The sequence below is a fragment of the Sitophilus oryzae genome, unplaced genomic scaffold (assembly GCF_002938485.1).
Source record: "Sitophilus oryzae breed Bouriz unplaced genomic scaffold, Soryzae_2.0 scaffold_41_pilon_pilon, whole genome shotgun sequence".
Taxonomy (NCBI): domain Eukaryota; kingdom Metazoa; phylum Arthropoda; class Insecta; order Coleoptera; family Curculionidae; genus Sitophilus; species Sitophilus oryzae.
The window spans coordinates 4,929,650-4,950,658 of NW_022146996.1; the positions used below are offsets into that span (position 1 = coordinate 4,929,650).

At 32.2% G+C, this 21,009-nt stretch overlaps 1 protein-coding gene across 1 annotated transcript in view; it reads right to left on the reverse strand.

Moving 5' to 3' along the window:
- LOC115885763 (homeobox protein OTX1-like) overlaps positions 1-21,009 on the reverse strand; it is a 66,136-nt gene that overhangs the window by 44,311 nt on the left and 816 nt on the right. The window lies entirely within an intron of this gene.

Below are 21,009 nucleotides of genomic sequence, written 5' to 3' on the forward strand. Positions count from 1 at the left end.
TCTTTGATTTTGTATTGTCCGGATTTCTCGTTTGTGGATTAGGAGAGAAAAGTAATATAAGAAATAAAAAAAAAATTCTATTCGTCTTTAATTATTCTTTTAACGATGGATTTTGTGGTTCAAAGCTAACATAAGAAATATTAGAAGGGCAAATCTTGTATAAATCTGTAATTGAAATCAATTTACTTCCAGAATATCTAAAAAGTATTTATAGGAAATAGGGAAGCGTACCTACTTTTTTTGGGTGTATACTTATAATAATAGGCCAAATGAATATTTATTGATTTAATGCTTTACTTCAGTAAGTCGTTCACGAGATTAGTATAAATTAGCAAAAATTTAACAAATAAACTGTCAACATTTTTCAGAATCTAATGTATTTTCTTTTTAGTTTTGTAATATTTTGAATTTTATTATAAAACAAATTTTGTCTGAGATATGAGAAATTACCAAAGATATTTAAACTCAAGAAATTACATATACTTTGAAATTGGGGGTTATTGCATAGGTCACATTGCCACCAATTTGCAATTTTTACTATTTACTATTACAAAAATAAAGTGTTTTGATGTATTGTGGTGAATTAGTGTTTTATGTGGCTATTGTCGTAACTTCGAATTGACAAATATATTTTGTATACCTACAATTGAATATGGTCTTTAGTGTCGAAGACCGTGCAAAAACTGTGCTCTTGTTGAAGATGGGCGAAATTATGAATATGTCGCTAGGGTAATACAAACTCATCGTTCTACGATAAAAAGGGTAGTGAAAGGTTTTGGACAAAATAAACGTAAAGCTGGTACCTAGTGGACCATAGGAAGCGCAAAAGTACCATAGGAAGTGCAAAACTGCAGAATCAACACTTTACCGGACCGTCTTTTAACAACGGTGCAAACAAGAAGTTGGCATCAGGAGATTCGAGGTAAGAATGTGAGTGTATTAACAGTTCGTCGAATCGCAAGTACACCAAATGTAACTGTCAATATGAAATTACAAACAATTACCAAAGTCATCTTGTCATACTAAAAAATAACATAAAATTGAAGGGATTATTGTAATAACATGATATGCTACAAATCCATAATTCTGAATTATTAAGCTTCATTCAGAACTTCGCAGTTAGTAGAATAAATTAATGGTTTCAATTAGCGTAGAAGTTTCTTTCTTCAATTTCAATGTAAGCATTAAGATCGTCAAAATTAGTGGTAGACATTTTTAATTAGCAGAAAAAGTCATCAAACTTTTAATTTTAATTAATTATACTTTAAAATGGTCGAGAAATTTCAGAATTGCGAGAAATGTCATTTTGGCCTTTGATTATTTTTCGTCAGGAGAAATTGTGGTTAGAAATCAAAAGTTGATTGTTTTATAAGCTGAATATTGGGTTTTTTCTCTAGATACAACTGAATTACGTAAGCTGTTGCTCGGATATTCTATTAATTTTAATTGTGTAATTTTAAACATTGTGAATGATCCTAAACTAAAAAGTATAAACTGTAATTGAAACCACTAATTTATTCCACTAACGGCGAGGTTCTGAATGAAGCTTTAAGCTTGATGTTTTAAAGTTAGGCTAAGAAACAACCATTCGATTAACCCTGTATAATAAGCATAATACTAAAGTTATAATATACTAAGTTTACGCGAATTAAAGTTTATACATACTATAAATACGACATATTTTAAAGCTAAAAAAATTTTGACATATTCACCAGGGACGTGCATATGGGTTATCACTGGAATATTTTTCTAAAAAAAACATGTACGCCGCTGATCTTTTTTTTCTCTTGTTAACGAGATAGTGTAAGCAGTTTAATGCCGATTAAAAGTTGTTTCTTGATATTTTGTCAATTTCGGCCTCCTTGATGAGATAAACGCAATTTTATTACTTTTCCGTGATCCAAGTCTAATAGGAAGCATTTAAAAATTTTAATATAATTATTTTTTTGCGAAAGTTTAAAATAAGTACCCATTGATTCCTCGTCAAAAAATATGACAAAATGTTCCTATTAGTTTTAAAATTACAGGATGTTAAAAGTTTTTAAAATTAGTTTATAGAGATAACTTTTAATTGGCATTAAACGGCCTTCACAATTTTGATACTAAAAGAAAATAGTCAGTGGCGCACATGTTTTTTTTTAAATATTCCAGTGATAACGCATATGCACGTCCCTGATGAATTTATCGGTACTTTTTTAGGATTAAAATATGTAGCACTTATAGTAACTTTTACCATCAAAATTTCATTTGTATCACTAAAAGTATTTTAAATTATAATAAATCGAAAGATTACTAATATGTTGATATGAAAAATAAGTCTTATTTCTACGTGGGGAATCTCCCCACGAGATACGGCACATGTTTTCTGAAACACCCTGTATATTTATCGAGATATTTTTATACAGTTTGTTAAAAATTCATAGAAATAGAGCTAAAAATAAAAAATATATAATACTATAAACTTGGCGTCTTTTTTGCATCTCAGTGTAAATGTTTCCAAAGTAACCTAAAATAATAAATTTTGGTTTCTCTCTTAACAACATTCGAACTCTGCACTCGGCAACTATAATTCATACATGCTAAAAAACAAAAATTTAGAAAATAATAAACTTAACCAAAAAAATCGATTAAATTTGATTATCTTCTAAAGGTCTTTTAAGTTGGGATAACTCAGAATCAATTTTTGTGTTACTCAATTTTAGTTAATGGCCAATTCCTCGAAACGCGTAATACAAGAAGCCGCCAGTGATATCCAATCTTGACCGCTTTTAAGGAATCCGGTTACAGGTAATTTTTCGAGAGTTCGAATTCTTTAAAAAACGAGAGACGGGTAGATGCAGCGGCGTGCAGTCCATGGAAGCAAGGGAAGCAGTGCTTCCCCTAAACAAATTACAATCATCTTCTAAAATTTAATTTTTCTAATATTGAACAATTAATTTGGTTTGTGTGAAATTATAAGTAAGTTATTTGGTTGGCCATATTTGAACATGAAAACGGTCTCTGGAATAAAACTATTTTTTCCGATTTAAACAATTTCCATAAAGCTGTAAAAATACACATTACGTCCAAAGCACATTTGCAGGCCGTCATAAAAGAAAAAGTCTTTGGTAAAACCAGGATTGAAAACGCCCTTAATAAGCAGTTGGAAATTAGTCACCGCCAACACAATGAACTAGTCGATAAAAATAGGCAAATATTAAAAAGACTTATCGATGTCGTTTGTTTTCTCGGACAGATATTCAGCAACAAATAAACTGTAGATTTAACGGTTTAAATGATTTTAAATTCCTCGAGCTCTGCAATTTTGATGCATATAAAGGAAAAAACTTTTCCAGAAGATGCGTTTAAATCTTTTCTTCTCCATTATGGCCAGTTCTTCGACCGAGTGCTACTGCGATCTGAACTAAAAGTGATTTACGAAACTGATGACATTAGTGTAAAAAATAAGCCAGAGAATTAATGCAATTTTTAACAGACAAGGAGCTAGAAGATGCCTACACCGAAGTGTCGAAATAAGTGTCGATTGTGTAAATTAGTATTGACAATATCTACCAAAAGTTCATCAGTAGAAAGCAATTTTTCAACACTTAAGCGTATAAAAAATTTCGTGAGGAATTCAACCGGTCAGGAGAGATTTTCGTAAATATCGCTGTTGTCCAAGGAAAATAAACTTCCCCAAAACATGTCGGAACATCTACATACATACAACATACTGCCATTACTCGCTGACGAGTATTTGACACGCATCAGAAGATGGTCACGCAAGGCGTTTTCTTTCATGAGCTTTTCTGTGACTACAAAGCCCGATACGTGATGTTATCTGTCTACCGCACTCCAGACATTCAAAAATCTCATTGCTTTGTTGCCTCTTTACTTTTTGGTTGTCGCTGTTAACTGATTTTACAATTCTTCTCCATTCCGTTCTATTGTGAGCTGCTTCCATTTACATACTACTACTGGATAAATGAATTTCTAGTATAGTATGACTTTTTTTGAAACTTTAGTTTCGGAGAAATAAATTTAATCGGACCGTTTAAAAAAAATATTTTTTTTTTCAGAAACTATTTGAGACAGAGTTTACCAAAAATGCTTTTTATTACTACTATATACTGGGTAAATGAAAGTTCGCTTCCCACTCATTCTGCTTGTTAATTCCCTTTAAGTTTTCATGGAAAATATCCTTGTACCTTTTGAGTTGTCCACCCGGCCTCCTCTTACGGTCTACAAGCTCACCGTAAAGCAGAGATTTTGGTGTGCGGATTTCTTGCATTCTGCATACGTGACCAGCCCATCTTAAGCAGGACTTTGTAATCATGACTTCAATACTCTCGCAGTTAGCTTTTTCAAGAACCGATACGTTTGAGACATGATGGAATCATTTTATTCTTAAGTGTTGTCTAAGATATCTCTGTTGCAACTTGTTTAATGCGTTCATGTGTCGGCGGTACGGCACTCAGGTTTCGCTTCCATATAACATGGTGGGAATTATTATTGCTCGGTACTCTGCAAGTTTAATTTTTGTGCTCAAGTCGTTATTGTAGAAAACCCTGTCTTTTAATTTCCAGAATGCTCTTGAGGCGCTGCTAATCCTGTGCCAAAATCAAACTGCCGAGGTAATTGAATTCCGTGCGCTACATATTCCAATATCTTTATCGATGTTGTGTCTTTATCGATGTTCAGCTTTCAAAGCCTCGTATGCCCACGTATATGTGTTCAACATTTCTTGCAATTGCTGTAACGTATTTGCAACTAGAGCACAGTCATCAGCGTATTGAAGTTCTGTGATGAATTTTGTACGTGTTTGTGCCCTGAGCCTTTTTATGTTGAACAGACCGCCGCTGTTTTATCTGTATCTAATGCCCAAACCTCTCTCCTGCAGTTTGCTGTCCACTATAATGGAGAGCGCTGCCATGAATATATTGAATAGGAGAGGCGCTAAGACACATCCCTGCCTAACGCCTGTAAATGTTAGGAAGGGATCGCTCAGTGATCCATGATATGATACTCTTGATTTGTAGTCCATAAGGCTTTTACACACTGTAAGAAATTTGGTGGGTACTCCGAACTTTTTCATAATTGGAGCATCTACGTTTTTATGATGACGTAATTAACGAATTTGCAAAAAGTGTTCGAAGAATAGAATTACATTGCAAATAGGTAAGTTTCTAAATATTGCTTCCCTAACTCAAAATTTCACCGCACGCCCCTGGGTAGACGTGTCGTCGGAGGACAGCGATCTTATCTATGGTGTCGGCCGAGCGGTGTAAAGTACCGGGAAAGTTGCAAGTTTACACCAATTTTCTGGCGGTTTGAGCATGCAGCGACGCTCGGCTGGTCGTACCGCACGGCGGGATAGCGAGCACAATGGAGGGTAATTTGGACAGGCGGCTCCGCAAATGGTTCTACTTAATCTGTCATTCGTTGCTTTTGCTCCTCGCTGGATACGTGCACGCCAAAATGGTTCTTTTGGACGCGGGGAGGCCCAGCTGCGCTAGGTTGGGTTTGCGATTGTCTATATCGGACGTATAACGCCCTCAGGTAGGACGGAGATAGGTTTTGTTCGAGACACAAAAAAATGGAATATGTGTATTGTAAGAAGGTTTTTAAAGGTTTCGGTGCCGGTTTTCTACATGCAACATGTAGATATTTTTGAAAACATCTATTCATAATAGGGTTACCAACTTTCAAAATAAAAAAATGGCGCCGGAAGGCACTTATAGCCGCCCATACTAAAATATGTTAATAAAAAGTTGGTAGGCAGTTCTTTTAGTTTCAAAGTAAAGGAATTTTTTCAATTCTCAAAATGTCAAAAACTGAGACTTTAACTGATTTTGATGTTATTACAAATTTTGTTGCCAATATTATTCCTAATCTTAAATTGAAAACCGCGTTTCGTTAGCTACTGTAATTTTGGAGTTACGATTGTTTAAAATTTTTAACCCTCTCCCATACCCCCTTACCACCCCCCACCCCCACCAAAAACTTACGGCCAGATTCTCGGGTGCCACAGTATTTTTGTGCCAAATTTGGTTAAAATCGGTTTAGCGGTTTTTGAGTTATCGTGTTATAGACGGACAGACGGACAGACAGACATACAGACAGACAGAGAACAGACAGACAGACACCATGAAAATATTTAGTATTTAGGTCATATGTGACCCAAATAACCCATTTTGAGTGAAATTAAAAAAACTTTTTTTTTGCCGATCTTAATAGCCTACCATACCTATTGTTATGGTCGGCTAAAAATAGAGGACGAGAGGGTAAAAAAGAGATTTAAAAAAAAATTTCGCCTGTGAATTTTTTTTTTAAACATCGCCCAAATGCCTAGGATTTACCAAAATGTTATGTAAACAGTAGGTATGCGATTGATGGTCTTTCTTATACTTTCTTAAAAACAATTTTCAACAAAACTTTTTTTCAAACCATAAGCTAAGAGTAAGTAAACATAAAATAGTTAAACATGTTTATCGCTTCCACAAATATTTCTTGTACATAAATATTTCTTCATTTTCTTTTCTGTACAAACGAGTGGGAGTAGCAAAAGACTTTCTTTTTTTTAAAAATTGTTAATCTCTTAAGAATTTTCCTAAACAATGTGGCAATAGACTTTAGGTTTATCGAATATTATTTAGATTTTAAGTTTGGTATGTAAAAAGAGGACTTTTTCAATACGGTGAGAGAAAAGAGGACAGTGATGTCAAAAAGAGGACTGTCCTCTGAAATAGAGGACGGTTGGCAACCTTAATTTATAATATGGACATTTGGAATATCTTTTTTCTAAATTATTATACAGTATGTCCCCGGATTTGTGTTTATGGTTAGGTTAGGTTAGGTTATTAACTTTTTTATTATTGACATTTAGAGAAAAATGCATTCTTCATAAAAAATTTTGCTTGTTCTAAAATGGTTAATGCCGTTTATACTCCATATTTCCAAAATTTCGATATATATATTTCAACCTAACGCGGTTTTCTCATCTATAGTGGCATTAGGAACCTAAAAAAATACTGTTTTTTGCAATTATACGATTTAGAAAACATGCAAATCCAGTATACTCTGTATAGAAAAATTGTCTGTTTCAGGTTAACTCCAGTTTTAAGATGGACTGAAGACTGTGACCTTTTGAAGGAATCTAATAAAGGCGGATCAATTCCAGGACATTACAAAAACCATTCGTCACTAGACAAAATTCACCGGGATACACTTGTATCTATTATTTTTTATTTTGGAAGACATTCAATACAATTGTATTTACCTGCTTATCACCAAAAGATTAATTCCGAAATAAAGTTATTTTACTAATAAATTTGATATTTATTTCATTTAAATTGTTAATACTGATCCTATTCGATTAAAATCAACTCAAACTTTAAACAAAGTGACATATTAATAAATCATTAAGCATTGCACTTCAAAATATAAAGAGAAAGGCTTGAAATAAAAGGAATGTATTTGAAAAACAAAAGGAAAACACTAATAATCAAATATATATTTCTTTAAATCAAATAGGCAGCATCTTTATTCTAAATTTGATATACCACTAACAATGACAATAATCATGTATGTTTTATATGTACGAGTATATGCATAAAATCAATATAGATGTCTTATTAATTCAATTATGACCATTAATGAGACCAAGATATGTTTGATTTTATTTAATTCATTAGGATTTTTTTGATTTTACAACGTTTTTCTCTCAGTGATTTATGATTTAATACATTGAGTTGTGATATTTTCTGTTAGTTTCAGTTCCTTTAAGTTCTTCTCAAAATCAAAGTGAACCAGACCATTACTTGAAATGATGAGTGGTATTACTCGGGTTGCTTTTTGATACGGGCGAGAATTAAGGGGCTCAGTTCATTAGGGTGAGTTAATGTATCAGGACTGTGGGCACTCACCTTTATTCCCGTTCTTGACTCGTACTTGTTGATTTTTTGCTTATAAAACACTTGAGGAGGATAGCGCGCGCTTGGAGGTGTACACTGTGTACTCGGCCGATCTTGTCACGCTGCGTACACGACTACGGCTCCGTACCCACTCAGGTTTTTCGGGTAAAGGATGGGAGGAAGGGATAGAATCCAACACTTTTAGATGATAGGTTTGCCTCATATCGAAAGCCAAGTCTTGATACTTCGAACTTTTTTCCCTAGCAGTTTTGACTACGTTGTGATCTAGTAGCACACCTACGTCGATTAAGTAGACTTTCTTTTTGTTTTTATCTATCCATACAATGTCCGGCTTATTATAAACTACTGATCTGTCTGTCTGTATTTGCGTATTCTATACTTTATGATGTTCGTTTTCCTCTAATTCTTGTAGCCTGTATTCATAATATTTCTTTTCAGGGTTTGATTTTTTATTTTTAGGCACTTTAGCATTTTCAGGTGAATAATCTTTGCTATGTTGTCGTGTCTTTCTAGTAGACTGATGCAAGCCTCTCACATCCAGAGCTGATGTGTTGGATGGATTTGCTAATCTTATAGCATACTCTACATTTGTCAGTTGGTATGTTTTGTTTTAAAACATATTTCATATTTTTGCTATTATTACAGTATCACATTTTCCGAACTATATTATCACTTTTTCCGTAGCATTGAACTAAAGACATTTTGTGGTTCTTTAACATTTTAAAACATCAAAAAATATTACGTTAATTAAAATTCTATCAATAACAATATATCAAAGAATGAAAACGAAATTATATTACCATAGCGTTTCGAATTTAGGAAATGCTATGCTACTATATTTTCACGCTCTTTCAATTTTCTCTAAAATGGTATGGAAATTTGGAAATGTATAAACGGGCTTGACCATTTTAGAACAAGCAAATTTTTTTATGAGGAATGCGTTTTTCTCAAAATATCAAAAATAAGCTTTTCTTGTTGTAAACACAATCCGGGGACATACTGAATATTTAATTAATTCAAAAGTTAAAATAAAATTATGTATCAGAAAACGTCCCAAAATTCCCAAAAAATTGAAGAAAATATATTATGCATAAGCAATTGAGAATGTCCAATTACAATAAAATATAATTTTATCATATTATGTTGTGCAATAATATCCACACGGCTACTTATAAATTATAAAGATACATGCTTTGGTATGGCCTGAGCATAGAGACTTTTTTTCTCAAACTAGAGAATATTGCGTTACATTTCACATGGCTAAACATCACCTTACTTCTAAAAAGACCGCTAAATAATCTATTTTGTTATTTTCAATATACTGTCTAAACAGTAGCTCTATATGGTTGCTCAATTTCTACTAGTACTATTTAGGAAAGATGAAAGTAGAATGTTTAATAGAGGAATGCTACCATGCAGAAGCAAATGCTACAAATGAATTTTGGTGTAGCATTTGGTCTTAAGGTACATAAAATGACCCGCAAGCTCAACTGATAATAGTGGCAGTAAAAGAAGATACTCGTATAGTACGTCGATTCCGTTCTGGTTCAACGGGACATCCGTAAGGTGGGAAACGAAATTTTCTGTTAGCTTAAATATTGTAGATAGCATTACCTACTTATACAAAAATTCAAAAATACCCAATCAGTTTTATTTTTTCAGTGTTCTTCCACATAAATGAGACTTTATCAAAATTAAAAAATTACTTTATAAGAATTTATTAATAAGAAAAACAATAAAAAATTAATAAAATCACGTAATTATTTTACCGATAACGACTGTACTGTTCTCCAAGCTCGGTATACTACCATTTTAATCAATGTTTCTCGTAAAAAATAGACGACGCGTCCTGTCAATAAAAATTCGACAAATTCGCAATTAGCCAATCTAATGAGTGTGTTTTGCAGTGTCATACTCGTCTAGTCCACGTGGACACTCTGCCGCTTGTATGTACCCAGTGGCGGATACAAAGGGGGGGCCCATGGGGCCAAGGCCCCCTTAAAATCTATAAATTGGGTTAATTATTAGGCTTTTGGGTTAAAAATGGTATTATTTAGACAAAACAACTTTGTCTATTTTCTTGGCTCTGATAACAGTAAACTAGGTCGTAAAACGGCCATGATTATACAATGGAAAATAAAAATATATTTCTTTTATCGAGATTTACTACCCCTGAAAATGTATGCATTTATTTAAGAAACAACTAGTATAATATTATACCTCTGTTAAAATAGACTGAAAATAGAATAAGTCCATTTTCCATTAATCCATTTTTATAATAAGAAGAACCAAAGAATTCAAATCAAGTGAAATAAAAACCCAGGAGGCCCAACTCTCCGCCAATGGCGCCCTTTTCGCCGGCTTATTCTTTATTTGCATTTTATGGCACTATTGTTCTTCTCCCATTTATAGAGTGACCTGGGCTAAAATTTCTGTTTCCCTTATAAATTTATATAAAGAGAATACAGGTAAAATTCATTTACATCTATAAAGAAGATTGAATCTATAAAGAGGATACTTAGCTAAGTGTCGTCTTTATCCTCATAGATTCAAAAGGGCGTAAATTATTTTTCATAACATGTATATATTTAATATATTATTCTGGCCCTTTTTATAATTTATATTTAATTATTATTATATCATTTTGACCCTGATAGCTATTAGGCAAGGGCCGAAAGAACAGGGTAGAAATAACAATAAATGCGATATAATACTTAGGTATATCGATATAAATAAAAAGATATTACTGTATTGAAATCCAATATGAATCTCATAATTGACTGGTTTACTACACGGTACATACTACGTTCCTTCCTATACAGCGGTGGCTTTTCTGGTTTTGTGTGCCGATTGTCGTGTGAACAGTGTATGAAGAGTGCGATAAATTCGTTCAGAACAATAAGATGTTCTGAATAAAGAAGAGCAAGTACTTTCCCGAGTGCCTGTAATATACAGGGTGGTCCGAACTATATTCCGGAAACTTCGGCAAGCAAAAAAGTTCATATAAATGTATGTCCTAAAATGCTTAGTTTCAGAGATACAGGGTGTAGAAGTTTCATTTTTATTTCGATTTTTTTCAAATAATTTCTGAAGTTACGTCAATATTTGGATGAGAATTGCTGTCTAGGAGTTTTTGGATATGAGAAATTTGATTTTGATGTCAATATGACTCCTACTGATAGAGGGCGCCACCTACATGTGCCTTAACTGTTTTGAAGCGTAATAACTTTTTGTCCGCACCTCTATAAAACTACCGAGGGAAAAAATATACATCTCTGTGACTTTTTACGTAAAAAATATCTCTTTGTAAAAATCGCTACGAGTAACCGTTCTCAAGATATTTAGAATGGAAATAGTCAATACATGTCATTATTGACGAAAAATAAACACGTTGAGTAGATAGTAATTTCACTGAAATAATAAATTTGGGAAATTTTTATTTTTTTTAAATTAATCATATATTTTTCTGGAAAAAAACTTTCAAATTTATGATCTCAGTTTAATAACTATTTAGTCAACATGTTATTGTATATTATGTCAATGATGACAGGTATTGATAATTTCGATTCTAAATATCTCTAAAACTAATACTCGTAGCGATTTTTATCAAGAGACATTTTTTACATAAAAAATATCGCAAATGTATATTTTTCTACTCAGAAGTTTTATGCAGGTACGGACGAAAAGTTATTACTCTTCAAACCAGTTAAAAATTATGTAGGTGGCGCCCTCTACTAGTAGGAGTCATATTGACATCAAAATCAAATTTTTCATGTCAAAAACTCCCAGACACCAATTTTCATCCAAATATTGAGGTTAATTCATAAATTATTTGAAAAAAACGAAATAAAAATGAAACTTCTACACCCTGTACCTCCGAAACTAAGCAGTTTTGAACATACATTTATACGAACTTTTTTACTGATTTTTATCTGCAGAATATGCTGCTGAAGTTTCCAGAATACAATTCGGACCACCCTGTATATGTATTGTGATCGCAAAACATTTTCCGATGCACGTCATCAATCATATCGACATTAACACTAAAGTCTATAAACCCGACTGAATTAAATTTTGGCAAAAATGTTTAAATTTGTTGTATAATTTAAGATACGAGCAGCTCTTCATTTTACTTTATAGAGCAAATTATTGTAACAGATATTTTATTTAGATTAGAGCTGCAAACATTAGTTTACACCGAATTTAATTATCGTTATGTTGGTTACATTGCGCCGTGTAGCAATGTTGTCTTTTATTATTTGACAATTATCCTAGTGTCAGTCATTATTTTGTATAATTTCGTGTTGTTGTTGAATATTTGTGAGTAATTCTCGTTTTTTGCCTATTTTCATAGTCTTTTTTAAAAATCGCACCTTTAAGCACAAACAGTTCTTTTAAGAACTAAATTTTCGAGGTTTTGTATTGCATTTCTTGAAATTGTGTGTTGAAACTATGCCGACGCATTTAAACAGTCGAAGCAAAGAGCTTGTAGCTTTTTGGTTTTGGGGGCACGGTAGTGCCGCCGCCAAGTCGAGCTCAGCCGTACCATCCTTTTCTCGCTCGAAGGTATATTCTCGTCACTTTTGACCACCCTGTAATTTCGTTGTGGAAAAACCAAGAATATTAATTTTCACTGCACATAAAGACATAATACAACTGACTAATAATACTCTATCATTTCGATTACTAAGTGTGTGTTTGTTTTAAAAATTCTATATGTAATTTTAAAAATTCTAAACAGTGCCCTTAAAAATAAAGTTTTTTTTTAATTAGAATAGAATATCATCGTGCAATTGCCAAGTCATTATAATTATTACAAAAATAAAGATAACATAGTACCGATACTTACTTAAGTATTTTAGAAATTAGAACCAAACCAAACCAAAAATACCGATTAATTTGTGGTTTGCACTTCAGCCACATATCTTGTATAATTTGCATAATAACAAATATTCGTAGCTATTTAAGAAGGAATATGATATTTCATCGAAAAAAAAACAGAGGTTTGTATGTTCTCCAACTAGTCCATAAACTAGCTAAGCAAAAGGTTTTAACTTAACTATTATTATGTATTTTTCTATCATAAGGTTTGAAAAGTTCAATAAGAAAAAAAATCAAATAACTTTCATTATGAAATATAGTAAATGTTGAGTGTAGATCAATGGCAACATACCGACACTTAATAGTTCCATAATTTATCATAAACCTCTTTTAAAGTCGACACTGTAACTTACAAGTCTATAAACCACATAAGCCCGATCATATTTGATTTAATAACACAATTATTGCGTATTGCTCTACTTGCAAAAAAAAATATTTTTTGTCTTTCAATTAAAGCACATAGAGACTGTCAAACGTCAAACTCATCCACAAATACACGACCGTTTCGTTTTCGAGACCGACGCCAACTGAATTACGAGACCAAAACGGCACTAGTAAATCCAATATAATCATAATATAATGATAATAGTCTTTGCGAGAAACCCGGGATTTAGTAGTAGCATTCCGACTAATCTTCTTAACGTGTGAATTCTCTCTATAGCTCTCGCTTTCGCTCTCTCACTCTCACTCTTTCTCTATGCCATTCTCCGTTTTTCTAATCGGATTTCCGATCAAAATTGAACGGTTTTTAGACTGCGCGCCGAGGAATAGCGTAAATTTGCTAAAGTCGCGATTACGATGCGCCAATTGAGTGATTTAAATGTCTGTCTTTTATAGCCAGATGAATTTAATAACTCTATCAAACCAATTTACAATATTCATCAATACAAAGATAAAAATAAATAAAAATAAATCATAATACAAAGTTTTATATTTTTTATTCAATAATTTATATATTTTGAAAATATTTTTGAAAAAGTACTACATTTTGTATGAAGCCGGCTATGGACATGGCAAACTACAGAAGCCAATCTACAGTAGTTCCTGTAGATTGCCACGTACTTAATTTAATTGAACCAACTTTTTAGGCGACCACCTACGGCCTGGATAACACAGTCAAAGTGTACTTGGATCAAATCCATTTGGATGCTGGCATCTGGCATATAACTCTGTACTTATAATTATGCTGCGCGCGGCTCAATTTAACGCTTTTGGATCGTACCAACTAATTTAAAATCGGTTGATACAATCCAAGTTTCGTCCAAGTGAGACACGTGCAGCGTCCAAGTGTATTTGACCCAAGTATACTTTGACCGTGTCAACTAGACTTAAACGCGGGTTGACACGGTCCAATTGTACTTGAACCAAGTACACTTGGTTCAAGTACACTTCAGGTTCAAGTACACTTCAGATTAAAATACAAGTAGCTGTCTTAGCTGTACTTAGTACTCCGCTGTAGCGAGTAGCTGTCTTTAATATGGCTATAATTTGGATAACTGCTACTGAGTAGATTGTAATATTGATTAACCAGACAAATTGCCAATGAATTTATCAGTTAGCCATTTCTTCACGTTATGATAAGTATATACGGAAATATCTGTACAATAAAATATGACTTCTAGTGATAATAAAATTATTACAGGCTGTACAAGCACTCATCAGTTCTTCCTTCTTAAAGAAAATGTTTTAGTAAGCATATAGAGCTTTTGCTGCTTCTCTACCTTTTTTCCGTCTTTCTAATCGTACTTCCGATTAAAGTTCAACGCACACTGAATTGGGACCGGCCGGTGGACTAAGAAAAAGCTACCGACGCGACGGTTTTAGCAGCGACTATTGTAGATAAATATATAGAAGTAGGAATCTGGCTTCTACAGACCGAATTTTTTTTAGTGATCTCCTTCTATATCTACGATGGTCGCAGTGAACCTTTACCGGCCTGGTCCAGTGCGCGGGGTTACATTTGTTTCTATGTAAAGTGAAAATCGTTGATAACCCTTGGTTAAGTCGACCGGCCGGTACCTATTCAGTGCGCGTTCACCTTAAATCTAATCGTCAGAAACAAAAGAGACAAGTTTTGTAACACAAGTTGAATATAGCTGTCTATGTCTAGAAATACTAAGAACGCACGTTTAATAACGCTTTCAATCATATAAAATTGTATAAGGTCTCGTAAATTATTCGTATTCGTATTTGTCTTTGTCAGTGTACGTTGTATTTTAACTAAAAAAATATTTATTATATATATCACAACCAAAACAACAGTCGTCTTTCAAGTGATTTGATTCACACATCTTCCCTAATGTTTTATTTGCAGAAGGAGAAAATAAAGTCTCGAAATGAAAACAAGCTAAATAAAGTCAATAAGGCGATAAGGCCTTCTGTAAGAACCTTCCTACCAAAAAGTAGGAAGTTCCACCTTGTAGATAGATAGAATTAAACAATGTTATGACCCTTTCTTACTTGATACTATTCTTTCATCATCATCATCACCCAGCCTTTTATCTTGTTAACAGCTGAACATAGGCCTCCCGTAACAGTGCCCAAGTATTTTCTTTATTTTTTTATTTTTTATACTATTCTTTACTTGGATATTATCTGAAACGCTTATCAGAAAATAATAGCTTATATGGACAAGGCAGATGTAGGATTATTGAAAAAATTGTAGCTGAAATATTTGAATTCGTACAATTATGCTTCACAATTCTACAAGAGCAGAACTCACCACTTTGCAAGGTTAAGTTTAACCCCAGTTGGAGTAAAAAATGATAGCCCCAATAGAGCATAAGCTATATCAAAAGTTTGGAATTATTTTGGGTTGACTTGGTTGGTTATTTCATTGCTGTCTATATTAAGCTCATTTACTTCCACTTATATTTCCTCAGGGTTGTTGTGGCGTCTGTTACAAGCTTTTGAATGTAGTACTTGGATTATTTTAAAATATTTTCTCCTATAGGTATCGCGATCCATTTATTTTGTTTAGTTATTAATCGTTTTTATAATAATTACATATTTTTGTGTTAGAACTAAAAGTATTTAACGGATCGATGTATCAAAATCAAATGTAATTTATATTAATTTTCTAGAGTATTAGAAAAACTAACCACAATTGAATAATAAAGTTTAATTTTAGATTATTTTATTTCAAACATAACTTTCCGCTTTCCGCTGTCAATTTATATCTCCTATTTTAAATATTACAGTTCCACCCAACATAAATCAATATCCTTAAAACATTAATTAAATATTTTAATTAGAAATAACAGACCTTTAATTAATTTCATATAAAAAACATACAAATAAAACGGTTCGCTGCAGAAATATATTTTATAAAATATTCAATAATAATTAAATGGACAATTTAAACAAATTTAAAAACGGTAAGCGTTATATTTACTATTATTGTTATTGGGGATTATGGAAATTTATATAAAATACAAAATAAACAGCAGCGGCTATCGAACTGACATAAACCTTTATATATAGTATTGTTTCATAAATAATTGAGAAAATTTTAAACCAATAATAATTTTTTAGTTGGCTCGGTTTTATTTCAAATAAAATAATATTTATAAAAGAATTATCTTTTATCGAGCGATTGTGTTTAATGCCCTTTTCGTTTTAATATTTGATATGCGTTGTTAAATGTGCCGATTATTTGTTGTTGATTTTAAATAATAATTCGTAAGGGTAATAAATAAAAATTTGTTTTTGTAAAGGTTTTATTGTATTTGGTAATTGATTTTATAAGATCAAGGATAATTTATTTAATATTTATATATGTTTGGATAGATATTAATTTTTATTCTGATTTATTTGTTTCCTAATAAATTAGAGTAGCCCCCTCCCTCACTAGCAAGATATCTGATTTGTCTCGCCCCTTTTTCTTATACCTAGTCTCACGTGAGATCTTTCAAATTTTGTATTTTGAGTATAAATGCTTTGGATTCATTTAAAAACAATTTCCTTTGTTATTTTTATTAAGACTAGTAAAGACTACTATCTGAGATTGTTTAGACAGTAATCGAAAATCACAGTGATAACATTAAATAATATTTAAATTGGAACTACCAAAATTAATTGGGAACATTCATTCTAATTTAGTATATGAGACTAGTGCACTGTGCATCCAAGACTGGCTGTTGGTACCTACTATCAAATCCATGTGATTTTTAGTAAAACCATCTGCCTCTTCACCTTTGTTCTAATTTAGCCACTCTCAACCGGTGTCACTTGCGCACATAAGTTTAGTAGCTCCTCTTATGAAGTTTAAACTGAGGGCCATAATTTTATTCCAATAAATAAACAATTTATCTAAAACCACCTTTTCGATATATTCAATATACTAAATTACTTTAAATCTATATACGGTATCCCAATATTTCGTGAATATTGAACTACTCGTATCATACTACGTTACAAAATAAGTTTATTGGACCCAATTTACCTCATACAAAAGTGCCTCGTTTGTCCATTAGAGGGCATGAAACTTTAAAGAAATAAACACATTTTTCAGATATTTTAAGAACCGTTAATCCGATTTGACTGAAATTTTGGGAGTCCATGTTTCGCTGAGTGCTTTAGCATTTGATTTTCACAAAAATCAAGAAAAGGTACGGGAAGGGTGAAAACTACCTCACCCCTACAAAAATTTTAGTATAAATATTTTCCAACTCAATCGACGCGACGGCAGATTTATTTTTCGTAAAACGATCCTTTTAGTATTTATTAAATTTTTTATCTCTTGTCAAAAAAACCCACCGTGCATACTTTTTGAGAAATTTTTTTTCCGAAGATGATTTCTAAAAAATGTTTTTTTTCACATCATGCTATGGAGGCGCATAAAATCTATTATGCTCTAATAATCTAGTTGGCAAAAATATGGAATTTTATGTTAGTATCAGAAATTATATTTGACAATAAGCTCCATAAAAAGCTTAAAAAAATAATAAAATTTAAATTAATTAACGTTCGGGTTTATGTTTTATTGATGCCCTCTAATGGACAAACGAAGCACTTTTGTATAAAGGCAAATTCTGTGCAATTAACTTATTTTGATCCAAAAAATACGTAGTTCTTCTATGTCCACGGAATATTGGAACTCCCTGTATATTCGGTAGGTCTGCGTTGGAAAAATTAATTCTCCAGAAGTGTTTCTCTCAAAGATTATGCTATGTGGCGTTTTTTTACAAGAGACAAAAAATGTAGTAAATACTAGAGGGACCATTCTCAGAGAAAATCTCTCATCGGTGGAGTTTGACTTATGAGTTGGACTTTTTCTTGATTTCTGTGAAAATAAAATGTAAAAGCACTTACGTAAAACATAGTGACCCAAAATCTCATTCAAATCGGAATAACGGTTTTTAAAATATCTAAAATATTGTGTTTATTTTTTTAAAGTTTGATGCCCTCTAGCGGACAAACGAAGCACTTTTGTATGGAGGTAAATTGTGTCCAATGAACCTATTTTGATTCCAAAAATCGTAGGAGTTCTATGTCCACGGAATATTGGGACACCCTGTATATGGAATTTAGTATATCTGCAGAAGAATTATGCCAGATTTCGACATATTTTATTCTAAAAATGTTTCAATAAAAATTAAACCGATTTTTACACATTTTTACACTATTTTTGTCCCGAATAAAAATTACAACCAAACCTAACCTAACCCTCACGGGGATTTAGTGGGGATCACAAGATTTAGTAGGATTCGGCTTGACCGGATGCGGCAAAAATATTTATGATTTAATGAAATATTATAATCAAAAATGTATAATAACCACATAACGATCTTCATTAATACTATATTTTTAATAAATAAATACAGCAACCAGGGGCGCAACTAGGGGAGTGGTTAGGGGGCTTAGTTAATGTGACCTGAGCGCCCCCCCGCAAAAAGACTTGGACCCCCCTAAAAGTCTATATCTAGTTGCGCCACTGACGACAACCTAGAATTTTCTGTTTACATCCGGTTTGTATATCTTAAATGCCTTTGTTCTATAACAGTAAGGTTTGTCTATCTATAATTTTTGTATAAGATTTTAAAAGCTGGACATTGGAACAATAATACATGAAAAAACTCCAGGTAACGCAAAGAACAAAGATAATATAAAGAATAACAAAGGAGGGCTAGAAAAGGGAAGATAAAAGACTATGGTAAAAGACGGGATCTACAGAATAAAATATTTCAGATGATAATGGTACGGTCACCTAGAAGGAATAAGGACTAACTTAAAAACTAACGATGGACCACCAAAAGTATTGCATTATAGGTTCCCATATTCACTGTTTTTGAAAACTAGTATATGTGATTGATTACAAGAGTTTCTAAAAGATATGTAAGCTTTGAAAAATAAGTATTTGGTTATAATTTAACCACCTATAATAATTAAAATTAAATAAAATCCTGAAATCAATAAATTATATGTTGCATTGTTGTTTGATGCTAACAAAATGGCCTACAGTTTGTAGTGCTATATTTTTAGGAGGGCCAATTGATATAAACACTCCCTCCGACCAAAATTATATATAGGTATGGCCTAAGCTTATTTTTATATTCCCCTATTTATTTTCTCTATTATACTCATAAAAAGTATTGCTAGGGGTAATACAAAGAAACTTTTAGTTATTGTTTGTCTAATTTATTTTAGTTATGGTATTTTCTATTTCTTGTTACTTATCGTACTCTATACTTTGAAACTTTTTTTGTATTCTGGTCCCAAAATGAAGTATTAAATTTAGTTTTTTTAGCTTTTTATTGTAGAAAATTAACATATATGAAGTAAGTGAGAAATTTGACAAATTACATTATCTTTATAGTGCAATTACTACTGCAGACTGTCAAGAAGTTGCAAATTTAATAAATATGTTAAAAGTTATCTGTCTACTTGTAAGGGGTATCAACGACCACCGTACATTTCAACACATTATTATTTGAATAGATACTATGTTTCCTCATAGAGAACTACCATACGATACGGCCGAAAAAATGGCATTAAAGATGGCTTGTAAAGGAGATTGCCTTCATTTTCTATGTAAAGTAAAATTTTACTAGGAATAGATCTATCAGTCGTTTCCAAGCCAACTGGACGCCGTTTTTTCGACCTTCCGAGCTACATACGTATATAGCTACAGCATTATTAAAAAAATAGTTGTAACTATTGATGTTATCTGATTTGTCCTTCACTAATCCGACTACCCTTTTAGAAGCAACTTAAATCCTTATAAATTTGAATACCTATCTAATCAGCATGCACCTAAAAATAGGACCTTGATGGTCATCCAGGATATTCAAGTCCGAAAAGTAAACAAAGATGGCTTCGTTCGGTGAATACCAGGTAGTAATAAACTCAAATTGTTTCTAAATCAAAAACTGATGCAAAAAAGAAACATAACTTACAAAAGTGCAGTTTATGCAGCCCTGTAAAAGATGATTTCAACGGAATCTACTTCTAAAGAAAGGCTTTGGTAATTTTCCTTTTAAGTTTTGGCAAGTAGCCATCTGAAAAACTAAATTTCTCACACAATCAAAGTCACAAATATATTGTGTGATTTTGTAGCAATTTAGTAGATATTCGTAATACTAAAAATAGGTTTAAATCTACTTATGAAAAATTTGACAAAGTTTGATATAAACCTCATTATGGTGGTAGAGTGCGCGAACTTTGAAAATATAAGAAGAACATAATTATTTGTTGCTTCTAACAACGGGAAAATATATCAGATATAGACAATGAGGTTTTATAACAGATTGAATGATTCTATATCCATTGGCACATAAAAAAATATTGTAATTTTTGTTTCCTATTTAAACAGGGAAATGTCCCGGTCTTTACAATAATATAGATATTATCTTAAAACACTAGATTTGTAGAGCCACTGTAAACAACATTTTCAAATACGAGATAATCTGCTATTAATCCTATAAAATAAGTAAATATATTTCAGCATTGCAGAACTATGTATTATATTTAAGGCAGGGAGAAAAACATTTTTCAAGGCATTTTAAGGATAATTCAGTTGATAAAAGTTCAATAATCACCTGCTGACAGTTTTTAAGCAAATATTCTTTTTTAAAAGTGCACTTTTCTACTAAAATTCACCAAAACACTTTTTTAAACTCTGAACAATCCATATTAGAAACGATAGCAGTTGATTTATTATCTTCCCACATATTAGTAACTTGATAATGCTAACATAGTTAACATGCTCTATAGT